Source organism: Mustela lutreola, chromosome 10 (genome assembly GCF_030435805.1).
Source record: "Mustela lutreola isolate mMusLut2 chromosome 10, mMusLut2.pri, whole genome shotgun sequence".
NCBI lineage: Eukaryota > Metazoa > Chordata > Mammalia > Carnivora > Mustelidae > Mustela > Mustela lutreola.
Genome location: NC_081299.1, coordinates 78334725 through 78347792, shown reverse-complemented (window position 1 = coordinate 78347792; position 13068 = coordinate 78334725). Strand labels below are relative to the sequence as shown.

The window sequence follows — 13068 nt, the reverse complement described above, 5'->3', positions numbered from 1 at the left end:
CTTTTCAACAAAGGGTGTTGGAACAATTAGATTTCCATAAGTTAAAAAGAAAGAAAACTTGGATCCCTACCTCACATCATATACAAAAGTTAACTCAGAATGGATCACAGACGTATAAGTAAAACATAAAACTACAGTAAATGGTATAGAAAAAAACAGGACATCTTTAGGGGCGCCTGGGTGGCTCAGTGGGTTAGGCCGCTGCCTTCGGCTAGGGTCATGATCTCAGGGTCCTGGGATCGAGCCCCGCATCGGGCTCTCTGCTCAGCAGGGAGCCTGCTTCCTCCTCTCTCTCTGCCTGCCTCTCTGCCTGCTTGTCATCTCTCTCTGTCAAATAAATAAATAAAATCTTTAAAAAAAAAAATAGGACATCTTTGTACCCTTGAGTCAGGCAAAAATGTTTACATATGACACTAAAACCACAATCCATACAAAAAAAGTTGATAACTGAACTTAATCAAAGTTTAAAAAGTTCTCCCCTTCAAAAGACACTATTAGGAAAATACAAATAGAAGCCACAGATTGAAAAAAAAATTTGCAAAACATATATCTGGTAAATGATTTTTATCAAGAATATATTCTTCATAAAACTCCAAATAAAACTCCAGAAAATGCAAACTAATCTACAGTGATAGAAAACAGAACCATGGTTATGAGATGATGGAATAATGGGGACAGAAGGGAAAAATACAAACATGCAGGAAAAAGCTTCTGGGGATGATGGGTATGTTCACTGTATTGATTAGCAGTAATGGTTTCACAATTGTATAAATGTATCAAAACATCATATCATCCAGTGCAATTCATTATACATCAATTACACCTCAATAATTTTTATATTATGTATTCTATGTATTTTATTATATATAAATATGTATTATGTAATTTGTATGTATTATAACATAATATGTATTGATATGTATATGTGATTAATAACATAATTATACATTACATATACCACAGATTACATAAGTATATATAACTAACGTATATTACATAAGTATATATTATAAACATTATGTATTTAATGTACATATTAAATATATACGTAAAATATGCCTGAATCTCTTCAAAGCTTTTAAGTAGATCCAAAAATGTTTAAAAATGATGTGTTTCATTTTTAAGTTAACAGATTTTGTTGTGTAAGAAGCAGGTGTTCAACACTTGAGCTATTAAAAATTTTTTTTGTGTAATTTTTTTTTCAGTGTTTCAAGATTCATTGTTTATGTACCACACCCAGTGCTCCAGGGAATACGTGCCCTCCTTAATACCTACCACCAGGATCACTCAACCCCTAACCCCCTCCCCTCCAAAACCCTGTTTGTTTCTCAAAGTCCACAGTCTCTCATGGTTTTTCTCCCCCTCCGATTTCCCCCAACTCACTTCTCCTCTCCATCTCCCAATATTCTCCGTGTTATTCCTTATGCTCCACAACTAAGTGAAACCATGCGGTAATTGACTCTCTGCTTGACTTAATCTCCTCCACTCCCATCCATGTTGATACAGAAGTTGGGTATTCATCTTTTCTGATGGATTGCACTACTGGGTATTTACTCCAAAGACACAGATGTAGTGAAAAGAAGGACCATCTGTACCCCAGTGTTCATAGCAGCAATGGCCACAGTCGCCAAACTGGAAAGAACCAAGCAGATGAATGGATAAAGAAGATATGGTCCATATTAAAATGTCTCTTGTGTGGAAGTTGTGAAATCTGCAGCAATTCTAGCTACTCCATTACCAGTAGCTTACTCTTGCTGCTATGGAAACCAAAATTAATACCAGGCAGGTAAAATCAAGCAAAGAAAACAGAACTTAATCCTCTGTTATGAAGTGAAAATTAGCCTTTTTGAAACACCTTAATAGTCACTGAAAAAGGTCCCAGAAGTTACTATAACCCAATTATTTTCCAAAAGGAAAAACACATTCAACTTTTAGTGAAAGTAACCTGCACTGCTTATAAGGCTAGAAAAAACACCTTTACTTTTATGGTATCTTCTTTCAGTGGTAATATCTTTTACAAAAGTAAAACACAAAAAAAATTTAGAAGAGTGCTCATTATCAAACAGAGTTCTCCTTCATTTCTGTAAGAAGCAACTATTCTTCATTTTCTTAAAGCACAGAAATCACCAAGGTGAGGATAGATCGATAAGTTTCTATGTACAAGGAGAGAAAGAGGGCAGCACTGAAGTGAGTCTTTAAAGAGAGGAAGGAAGCCCTAGGAATCCTTTCTGGACTGAGAATTGAGACAACCTCAGGAAAGCACAATGTTTATCTGGCTTGACAATCCACCCAGCATGGCTTTAAGAGGTTCCAGATACTGGGAATTCTCAAACATTAAATTAAAACCTAGAATAAATGGGACCAAGAGTTTTTAGATTTTTTTAAAAGATTAAAGTATGTGGTATTAAAGGTTATTCTTTAAAAGATTCTTTTAAAGATTTTTTTAAAAGATTAAAGTATGTGGTATTAAAGGTTATTCTTTAAAAGACTGTGTAGCCAACTTCAGAGCAGTATAACATAATTAAGAGCACAAATTCTGTGGTTGGAGTACCTAGATTCAAATCCTGGTCCCTTCACTTACTTACTAGTTATGTGCACTCAGGCAAGTCATTTTTACCTTTCTAAACCTCAGCTGTCTCATTTGTAAAATGCAAATAACAGTCCTATTTCATAACACCTCTGTGAGGATTAAACCACATCATGAAGTAGCAATATGGTGTACTGTTTGAATGTGTGGTCTCCAGTGAGGCTCCCTGATTTGAATCCTTGGCTCTGCTACCTACTAATTGTAAATGATTTGATCTAGGGCAAATCACATAACTTCTCATGCAGTTCCTCATCTGTAAAATATGGATAACACTTCTTACCCCATAAGGCTATCAAGAGGATTAACAGGGGCTCCTGGGTTGTTCAGATGGTTAAGCGTACAACTCTTGATTTCAGCTCAGGTCATGATCTCCGGGTCCTCCAGCTGAGTACCATGAGGGGATCTGTACACTAGCAGGAAGCCTGCTTAAGGATTCTCTCTCCTGCTCTCTCTTTGCCTCTGCCCCAACACCCCCTCATGCTCCATGTGTCTCACTCTCTATCAAATAAATAAATAAAATCTATTAAAAAAGGAAATGGAGGGGCACCTGGGTGGCTCAGTGGGTTGGGCCTCTGCCTTCAGCTCAGGTCATGGTCCCAGGGTCCTAGGATCGAGCCCCGCATCGGGCTCTCTGCTCAGCAGGGAGCCTGCTTCCTCCTCTCTCTGCCTGCCTCTCTGCCTACTTGTGATCTCTGTCTGTCCAATGAATAAATAAAATATTTTTTAAAAAAAAGGAAATGGAATGAAAATGGTGTATAAATATATTTAAACATATATATTAGTGTGTAGAATGCTCGAAAGAGAATATAAGCAACTGAGCACTAAACTTCATTTTTGGCTGGGTTTTGAATAACCAATGTGAAAAGGAAAAGAGAATATTTACTAATTTTTTTTCAGGAAATTCTGGCTGAGAGAAGATGGCACTAATAGTCACATACACCTTTGAGTAGAATGGACATCTTAAGAATGTAAGTTGTCCAATCCATGGACACAGAATGTCCTTTCATTTATTTGTATTTTCTGTAAAAGACCAGATAGTAACTATTTTAGGCTTTGTGGGCCATATAGTCTCTTGCAATGACTCAACTCTGCCACTATAGCATGGATACAGCCAGCCACAGACAAAAAGTAAACTAATATATTTCTTAAAATTGCATTTAAGGACATGAAGATATGAAATTCACATAATATTCATCCATCACAAATATTTTTACTAATCACTTAAATCTGTAAAGAATTATTCTTGGGGCACCTGGGTGGTTCAGTGGGTCAAAGTCTCTGCCTTCAGCTCAGGTCATGATCCCAGGGTCCTGGGATCCAGCCCCACATCGGGCTCTCTGCTCTGTGGAGAGCCTGCTTACTCCTCTCTCTCTGCCTGCCTCTCTGCCTACTTGTGATCTCTCTCTGTCAAATAAATAAATAAGATGTTTTAAAAATAAAAAAATTAAAATATAAAGAATTATTCTTGGCTCCAAAGGTAGAGGGCCAGGTTTGACTCATGAGCCATAATTTTCCAAGCCCTCCCTAAAACATTCATGGTATATCATGATCTTGGTTCTCTCCTATGCATCTAGAATGGTACTAGATTTGTACCATCCTTGGAAGGAATGAAAAAATAATCACTCAAATCATGTTCTATAAGTTTAATTCGCTTACAGAATCCAGTTAAGAATGGCTGCATGAAGTGACAAAAATAAGAGAGTTAAAAAAAAAAAACTGGTTAAGATATGCAACAAGGGCTCTTACACAGGGTAACTGAAATATAAACTAATATAACCATTTTGGAAGATGATTAGACATTGTTGGGGTAATCTTTGATGGGCCCTAGTGTCCCTGCATGGTTTTGGGTTTTTTTTTTTTTTTTTTTTTTTTTTTTCCTGAAAATGCCAAGAATATCAGGCCTTCACTCTTTACCCAGGTCATTTTTCATTTGCAATAAGCAACACTGAGAAATGCACTGAGCAGGCTTGTCATCACTCATTAGTTAGGGCTCCCCTCTGTTAATGTAACCAATTCCAAGTGTCTAAATCCACTTGTGCTATTCCAACATGTCTACCTCTTGTGGGATTTGGAAGCCAGGGAAACCATTAAGAACCTAAATCTTTGGCTACTACTTTTGCCATAATTTTCTTTTAAAACCTGTGCCTGGTCCAGGCAGCAAGTATCTTCTGCCAGCATCAAACAATATCAGGCCAACTTGTTAGCTTGCAAGTAGGATGAATCTAAGACTTTTCAGAGTTCTTGACAGGAAATATCTACCAAAGTTGAAGATACACACCCAGAAATTATACTCCCAAGTTTATACTGAAAAGAAATGCATGCAACATGTAATAAAATATCTGTACAAGAAGGTTCATGACAGCATTTTTAAACTTTATTCTTCATACTTTTGCTTAAATCTTCTTTTTAATCTACTTTCAAGGCTAGAATGATTCAGGTGGTAATGGATTAGAGTTGGCAACATCAGTATGGAATCACTTTTAGTTTAACAGAGATACAAATGAATAGATACATAAATACTTATTAATGAACGTGTAGCCATGCATTAATTAGTACACACAAGTATATATTTCCTTGCTCTGTCATGAGAGGGGCCTAAAAGAACTGATACTTTCTCAGCAACAATCACTTTGGTTTCTAATACCATTTGCCAATAAAAAGAAACAGGGCTCCTTGAAGAAATGGCTCATTCTAGGAGTGGGACAATAAATATATAAGCTGAGCCTAGAGTATTCTGTAGTGCCAGAAAGTAAGGAAGTGATTAAAAACAAAACAAAGAAAAATCTCACATTGAGAGGAGTATGACAAAAAGTAAAGGAATCAACTGAAAGAGACTCCCATGGCCAAAGCTGGAACAATGTGAGTAGCAAAATAAGTAAAAAAATAATATAATTCCAAGTACAAAACAAATATCCACACATCCATACTGATACAAAGGATTGAAAAAATTATTAAATGGGGAGAAGAGACAAATCTCCTGACACTGCCTCCAAGAGACACTGGAGAAAAATGATAGGTACTACCTCAGCCAGGTGGTCAAACTCTATATTAATAGCCATCAATACATCGATCGTATATATCACTGATATAATGTAACTTTCATCTCAATAATCCATAATCCCAGTCCTACCCTGAGAAACACACCAAATTCCAATAGTAGGGCATAGTACAAAATACCTGACCAGCACTCCTGAAAGCCATCAAAGTCATCAAAAACAAAGAAAGTGTGAGAAACTGTCACAGCCACGAGGAACCTAAGGAAACATTATAATTATATGTAATGTGCTATACTGACTGAAATCCTGGAATAGGAAAAAAAACCATTAAGTAAAAAACGAAGGAAATCATAATAAACTATGAACTTTATTTCAAAATTTAGTTCATAATAATGCAATAATAATGGTTCATTAATTGTGACAAATGTACCATATAGTACAAGATGTCAGTAATAGGGGAAATGAAACAAACAGTATATAGGAATACTCTGGACTTTTACCTCAATCTTTCTGTAAATCTAAAACTATTCTAAAAAGAATATCTATAAAAAAATCCTACCTCTCCTTCAGGGCCCATTAAAAATCCTGTCTCTTGCAAGAAACAAACCCTGATCCCCTTCAATTCAAATGAGACCTTTCCTTCCTTCCACCTCACAACACTTCTGCTGAGCACCTACCATATTTTGCCCAACAAAATTATTTATAAACACATTTAATTTTCCCTAAATCATAAACATCTTAATGTCAAATTAATATTTGTCATGTTATTTAATACAAAATTAGTTCGAAGTAAAATCGAGAAACCAACTAACCCAGATGAAAGTCACATTTAGTTACGGTTAGTATCTCCTAAGGCAGTTTCATTCTACTTCTGAACAAATCTAATAATTAGAAAGTTCTTCCTGCTGGGTTGGTACCAAATGTTCTCTAATTTCCTCATTTATTGCATGAATGAATGAACGACAACTAGCTTTATGAGAGCAGAGAACACCTTCTGTTTTACTGAATACTGTATCTCCAGCACCAGGCACACAGTAAATACTCAAACATTTGTTTCGGGGGCACCTGGGTGGCTCAGTTGGTTGTGTCTGCCTTCGGCTAAGGTCATGATCCCAGAGTCCCGGGATCCTGTCCCCATTGGGCTCCCTGCTAAGCAGGAAGCCTGCTTCTCCCTCTCCCTCTACCCTTCCCCCTGCTTGTGCTCTCTCTCTTTGCAATACATTTTTTTTAAAATCTTTTTAAAAAAATTTGTTTTTGAACGAGTAAATGGCTACCTGGCTAGGGAAAGGGCTGCAACTTTTATTTCCCCTCCCATACAATTTAATTTACTGTTTAGCTAATGACCACCCTCTTAAATACACTCACTCAATACAGTCATTTAATTCTTCATATATAGTCATTATTAATTAAATAGTATATCATATATAGTCAATATAATTAAATAGTCATTTAATTCTTCATACCCTTATATGTGGGTTTTGTGAACAATTTAACTGAAGCTACAAGTGGTTTAGTCATTTTGTGCAATTTTAAGTGCGAAAGGAACTGCAACCAGTAGATCCCCAACAGCGTACCATGAACGACTAGAAATGAGTAAGAAAACGAGGGTTGAGGCAGCAAGGATCCCCTCTGCATCTCTGGGGAAGTGTTCCTGGACTAGCAGCCAGGCAGGCGGCTCACCCACACCACAGATCTGCGACTCTGGGCAAATCACTGCACATCTAGTCGGCCTGCTTCTTCATCTGAAAATAAAAAGGTCGAACTCAAGGCCTTTTAAGTCTTCGCTGGTTCCAAGGCCCTAGTATTCCCAGCTATTAGGGTTTTGTTTGTTTTTCAAATTCAAATCTGTTTAACCCTGCGCACACATACACAAAAATCTCCCATATATCGTGTTCCCACTCAGTCGCCTCAACTGACACGTGAGAGGCTGGCCTACAAGATCTCCAGGCCGCTTCCATTCTCGAGACATCCTACCCCCCACAGTTGGCGGGGAAACAGATCGCAGACAACACTGGAAGTAAATAAAATATAAATTCGCAGGCTGCACAACGACAGGGCTTCTGGAAAAGAAACATTTCTACAATCCTACATGAAAAATATGAGGAAACCCCTTTCCACACGACTTTCCACACGAAGAAAAGAGTGGGGCGGATCCTCTCTCACCCCGCTGATGCCCTGAGGTAGACTGGACCTCGGCACGTCTGAGGAAAAAATCACAGTCTCAAGTGAAGGAAGCAAGAAAAACATGAAGAGCCTCACTAGTTGCAAACACACCTACCAAATCAGCAGGTCCCTGGGCCCAGGTCGGCTCTCAAACTTCCAGAACGTTCCACGAGTAGCCTGACGCTTGGAGGGCGGGGCACAGAGGCCCAGGCGTGGTCGTGGCTACTCCAGCTGCGATGCGCGCACTCCACTGGCTGGGCTTCGCGCAGCCGCAGACCTCGCTAACCGGCTCCGCCTTTCCTACTCCTTAGATTAAATGGTTTGCACCAGCTGCTAAGTGGTTAAGGAAAAGTAAGGAGTTAGTTTGCTGCGTTTCACTTAGTGGCCTGAAGTTGGTTTTTCACAACTTTCTAAAATATAGACTCAATTCTTTTACTCTGATTGACAATATAAAATCAAAGTGGCCTCGTTTCATCCAAATTATGAAATACAGACTCACATTTTCATTAGTGGCTGTAATTATAATATAGAAAAACCTGTGTGTTAACTCTTTTGGAATCCATTGCTTTCAGACCCGACTGAAGCTCAGCAAATTATTAAGTGCTGGTGTTCAGAACCGTAAAAGTTGAAAAAGAAAAGCCACCACTTGCCTAGAGCTTATGGTTGGGATGCAAAACTATTTAGGTCTTCCTTTGAAAAACACGTAATTGCTGGGGGAAAAACAATACTGCTTCAGGAAAAATCCTTTGGAGCACTTTTGTAATGTGGATTAATTACTCCCTGAAGTAACCATTTTGTAAGTTTAGAGTTGTATAACTGATATTAAAATTAGGGGCACTCTTTTGCTGCTGCTATTGGACAGTAAAGCCAGGATTGGATAGGTCAAATTAATCAAGACCTGACTCCAGCCACACCGTGTAGATTTCAGAACCCAAGGAATTGATTCAGCTGCTGGTGTGGGCAGGAAGGTTGGCTCTGCCAGAGGACCCTCCTTGGAAGATCCTCATGTTTCAAGCTGGCTAATTGCAGAGGGCTAAGAGAAGCATCTAAAATTAAGCCTCAGAGGGCCCCAACAGGTAAGAGTGCAGGATAGCCTTTCCTTTCTACCCATTATACCACAAGGTGACTTGGCTGGATTGAGAGCCCTGACTCCAGTTCTGGCAGTGGAACTGGCAAGTACAAAGAAGGGTCCATTCTGAGGAGGGTTCTCAAGTTCTGGGCAAATGACCAGATAGGGAGGGAAAAGAAAACTATTCTTATGGAGAACCTACTATGTACCAAGTACTGTACCAGATACTTTGCACACATGATTATATTAATGTCCCTTAGTGCTGTAAAGTATATGTTATTCTCATTTTAAAGATGAGGGAACTAGGGCTCAGAGAGATTAAGTTATTTGGCCAAGATAATTTAGTAAAAATAAAAAAGGGCTGAGATTCAAGCCCAAGTCAATAAGATATCTAGGCCACATCCTTAACTCGTCAGCTCCTCTTCCACATAAAGACCAAGGTATAAGATCTGGAAAACATCATTTAGGTCACATGAGTATAAAAATGACTTAGCAGAAAGCCACAGACTGTGGATATAGTAGTGACTGTTCATCTTTCTTTCCTTTAATTTATCCTTGATTTTTTTTTTTTTTTTTTTTTTTTTTTAATTAGAGAGAGAGATGAGGGGCAGAGGGAAAGGGAGAGAGAGAATCCCAAGCAGGTTGCATGCCCAGTGCAGAGCCCGACTCAGGGCTCAATCCCACAACTCCAAGATCATCACCCAAGCCGAAGACAAGAGTGGGTCACCCAACCGACTGAGCCACTAAGCCAAAATTAAGACTGTGCCCAGTCCTTAATTTTTTCAATCGACAAATATTTCATTGTGTTGAAAAATAGCCTACAGTCTGGAATCAAACAACCTGGCTTCATATCATGCCTCCACCATTTATTTGGCTATGTGACCACAGATACCTTCTTGGTTTTCTTATCTTAAAATAAGAATAATAAGTGTGCCAGTTCAGAGGTCAATATATGTAAGCTTTCTAAAACAGTGCAACAGTAAAACACAAGCACTCAATATGTTTATGTGCTGTCATTACTATTTAAATCTTCCCTTAATGTTATCTTACAGCTGTATGATATCTGCCCAGTCCATTCCTTCTTCCACTCTCTTAGATAACAGTTTCATACCTTCTCTCCTTTCTTCAAATCTTTAGCACCTTTTCCTCATCTTCACTTTCAGCTGAAGATCTTCCTTAATATTTAAATGAGAGAAATAAAAGCATCCAAAAGTGAACTTTCCACAGATGCCTACAAGCACATCTAGCCATCCGTCATCATCTTTACCCACAGATTTTGTTTCCTTCTCCATCATGGTAGATTAACTGGTTAACTGTGAATGCTTTTAAATAAGGTCAACATTCCAGGTGGACACTAGAGCCCATCTCTTGTTTACTCAAGAACATAGTTCCAACAGTTTTCTCCTCTCTCTCTTTTTAAAGATTTATTTATTTATTTGTCAGAGAGAGAGAACATAAGTAGGGGAACAGCAGGCAGAGGAAGTAGCAGGTTCCCCACGGAGCAAGGAGCCTGTTGCCAGACTAGATTCTAGGACCCTGGGGTCATGAACTGAACCGAAAGCAGATGCTTAACTAGCTGAGCCACCCAGGTGCCCCTCCCCTCTCTGTCATAAAACATAAGTTTTATCCTCTCCACTGGGCCATTGGCTTTAGGAAATAAATATTATTTCTCTCATCTTAAAATCTCTTGTTCTCTCTTCCCACTCCAGCTATCCCATTTTTCTACTCCCCTTTATAGTAAAACTCAAAAGGATTGTATATAATTTCTGTTTTTAATGCCTCTTCTCCAATTCTTTCTTAAACTTCCTCCAATGAGGTATTATCATTTCCACTAAGCCACAGAGATTGCTCTTGTCATAGTCATTGTTAAATCCAGCAGACAATTTTCAATACTAATTTTGCTTAGTCAATGAATGGCATTTGTTAAAGTTGACTACTTTCTTTTCTTGGAAACACTTCTCTTGGTTACCCCAATAGCATGCTCTCATGATTTTCCTGTAACCTCACTGGCTACTTTTCAACAAGATTTACCGTTTATATTTTCTTATAAATAATGCTCTTAGGAGTGCTATTAGTGTAGTTCTTAGAATTTGTTTCTTCTTTGGCTTTATTTGCTCCCTTGGTGATCTTGTCAACTCATGGCTTTAGATGTAATCCATATGCTGAAAAATCCCAAATTTCTTCCTTCCACTTTCACCTTTTCCCTGGACTCCAGGTTAGTTTAACAACTTCCTATTTACTATTTCCACTAAAAGACTTCTCAAAAAATTTTTAAAAGATTTTATTTATTTATTTGACAGAGAGAGAGAGAGATCACAAGTAGGCAGAGAGGCAGGCAGAGAGAGAAGGAAGCAGGCTCCCTGCTGAGCAGAGAGCCTGATGCAGGACTTGATCCCAGGACCCTGAGATCATGATCTGAGCCGAAGGCAGCGGCTTAACCCACTGAGCCACCCAGGCGCCTAAGATTTCTCGAATTTTAAACATCCAAAACGGAACTAATTTCCCTCTACAAACCTGTACCACCTATAGTCTTCCCCATGTCAGTTAATAACTCACACTTGTTAAATTTAAATACCTTGCCGGTTTCTCATATGCCCCATCACATCCATCAGGAAATCTTGTTGCCTGTACCTTCAAAATATATCCAGACCATTACCACCTCCCTGGTCTGAACCACTAATCACCTGGATTATTGCAATCACCTCCTAAGAGATCTCCCTATTTATGCCTTGCCCCTTATAGTCCTTTTTCAACATAGCAACCAAGGTAATGTTGTTAAAATAGAAGTCAGAATTAAAGCTTATGTCCTTCTCCTGACTTATCGGGCCTAAGTAAGATAATTACTTATGAATCTACCTAAATCCCTTCTACTACTATTTTCCTAACTTGCTCCTTCTGTTCCAGACACATTGGCCTTCCTGTCCTCATATCTCCAGGCATGCTCCTGCTTCAGGGCTATTGCACCAGCTTTTCTGTCTAAGATGCTCTCCTCCCAACTATATTCACAGTTCACTCACTCTCCTCTTTCAAATCTTACTTAGCTCAGCTGTCATCTTCCCAGTAAAGCCCACCTTGACTTACTCATCTAAAATTAGAAACACTCCTGATCCCTTTTAACCCATCTGTGTTTTGTTTTATATCATCTGCCACTTTCTAACGTACTATATAATATACATACTTATTATGTTTTTTTGTTTGTAGCCTTTCTTCTCTCACTAGAATGTAAACTGCACATGAGCATGGACTTTTGTCTGTTTTGTTCACTGATGAATCTATAGCACCTAGAACAATGTCTGCTACCTAATAAGCACTAACAAATATACTTAAATGTTGAAGTATCATTTGCCTTGACATATTAAGTCACCTTCTAATTCGTGTCTCAATAATAACATATTAGACTTCATTGAATGTTAGCGGCCGTAATATGAATATTACCAATGGGGGCTTCTATTTTTATTAAAATTCTTAGTCCTATTACTACTAGGCTCAGACTAATTTCAAGCTTTGGTCTTCTGAGTCCAGGCTAACTAATTTGTCTGGGAGGTATACACTGCAAATAATTGTTTAGCAGCTAACCCTGCTAATGAGTTTTCGTTTGGGAGGCTTATATATTACAGTGATTCATTCATTACCAGAACAAATAAGGCTGTTTGAGTTCTGCTCTTAAAGGTTCTCTATACAATTCAGGTCCAAATATATTGAAACTGACTACACAGATATATTTGGCAACTCTAAAACAGCCCAGCGCTATGATTAACTACTCCCTAGAATTCCTACACAGAAATATGTTCAATTTACATTCACATTTAGTGTCAGAAGATTTCTAATTCACAAGCTGTGAGAAAGTTATAATGAAAAATTAATTCTGTAAATTATTTATTCCTGGATGGAAAATGTAATCCTGAACTTGAAAGCATAGAATCAATAAAAATATATATATATTTCATAAACCTTGCAATTCCATATTTTCACATTAGCTGTAGAATGACAAGCTGCTATGAGACAGTGCAAAGAATATCTTGATGTTTCTGTGAAATGTCTCAGTTTCATAAGCAGCAGCAAACCCTCTAATCTACTTAGTGCCTTGAATGCTTGGATAATCATACTTCAATATTTTTCCCTTTTAGTCAATTGCAAATATTGAACAAACATTTTCTTTTGAGCCTCTACTGCATGTTCTTTTTGTTATCTGTTTCATTCCTAACATTCTGACCTTGATGCTCTAAACTGTCAAAAGGAAACACACACACACT

At 38.1% G+C, this 13068-nt stretch overlaps 1 protein-coding gene across 1 annotated transcript in view; it reads right to left on the bottom strand.

Moving 5' to 3' along the window:
• C10H1orf146 (chromosome 10 C1orf146 homolog) overlaps positions 1-7976 on the bottom strand; it is a 32780-nt gene extending 24804 nt beyond the window's left edge. The window contains exon 1 of the mRNA XM_059138055.1: positions 7862-7976. The gene's annotated coding sequence lies outside the window, so the exon portion shown is untranslated. The remainder of the gene's footprint in view (positions 1-7861) is intronic.
• Positions 7977-13068: the final 5092 nt, after the last annotated feature.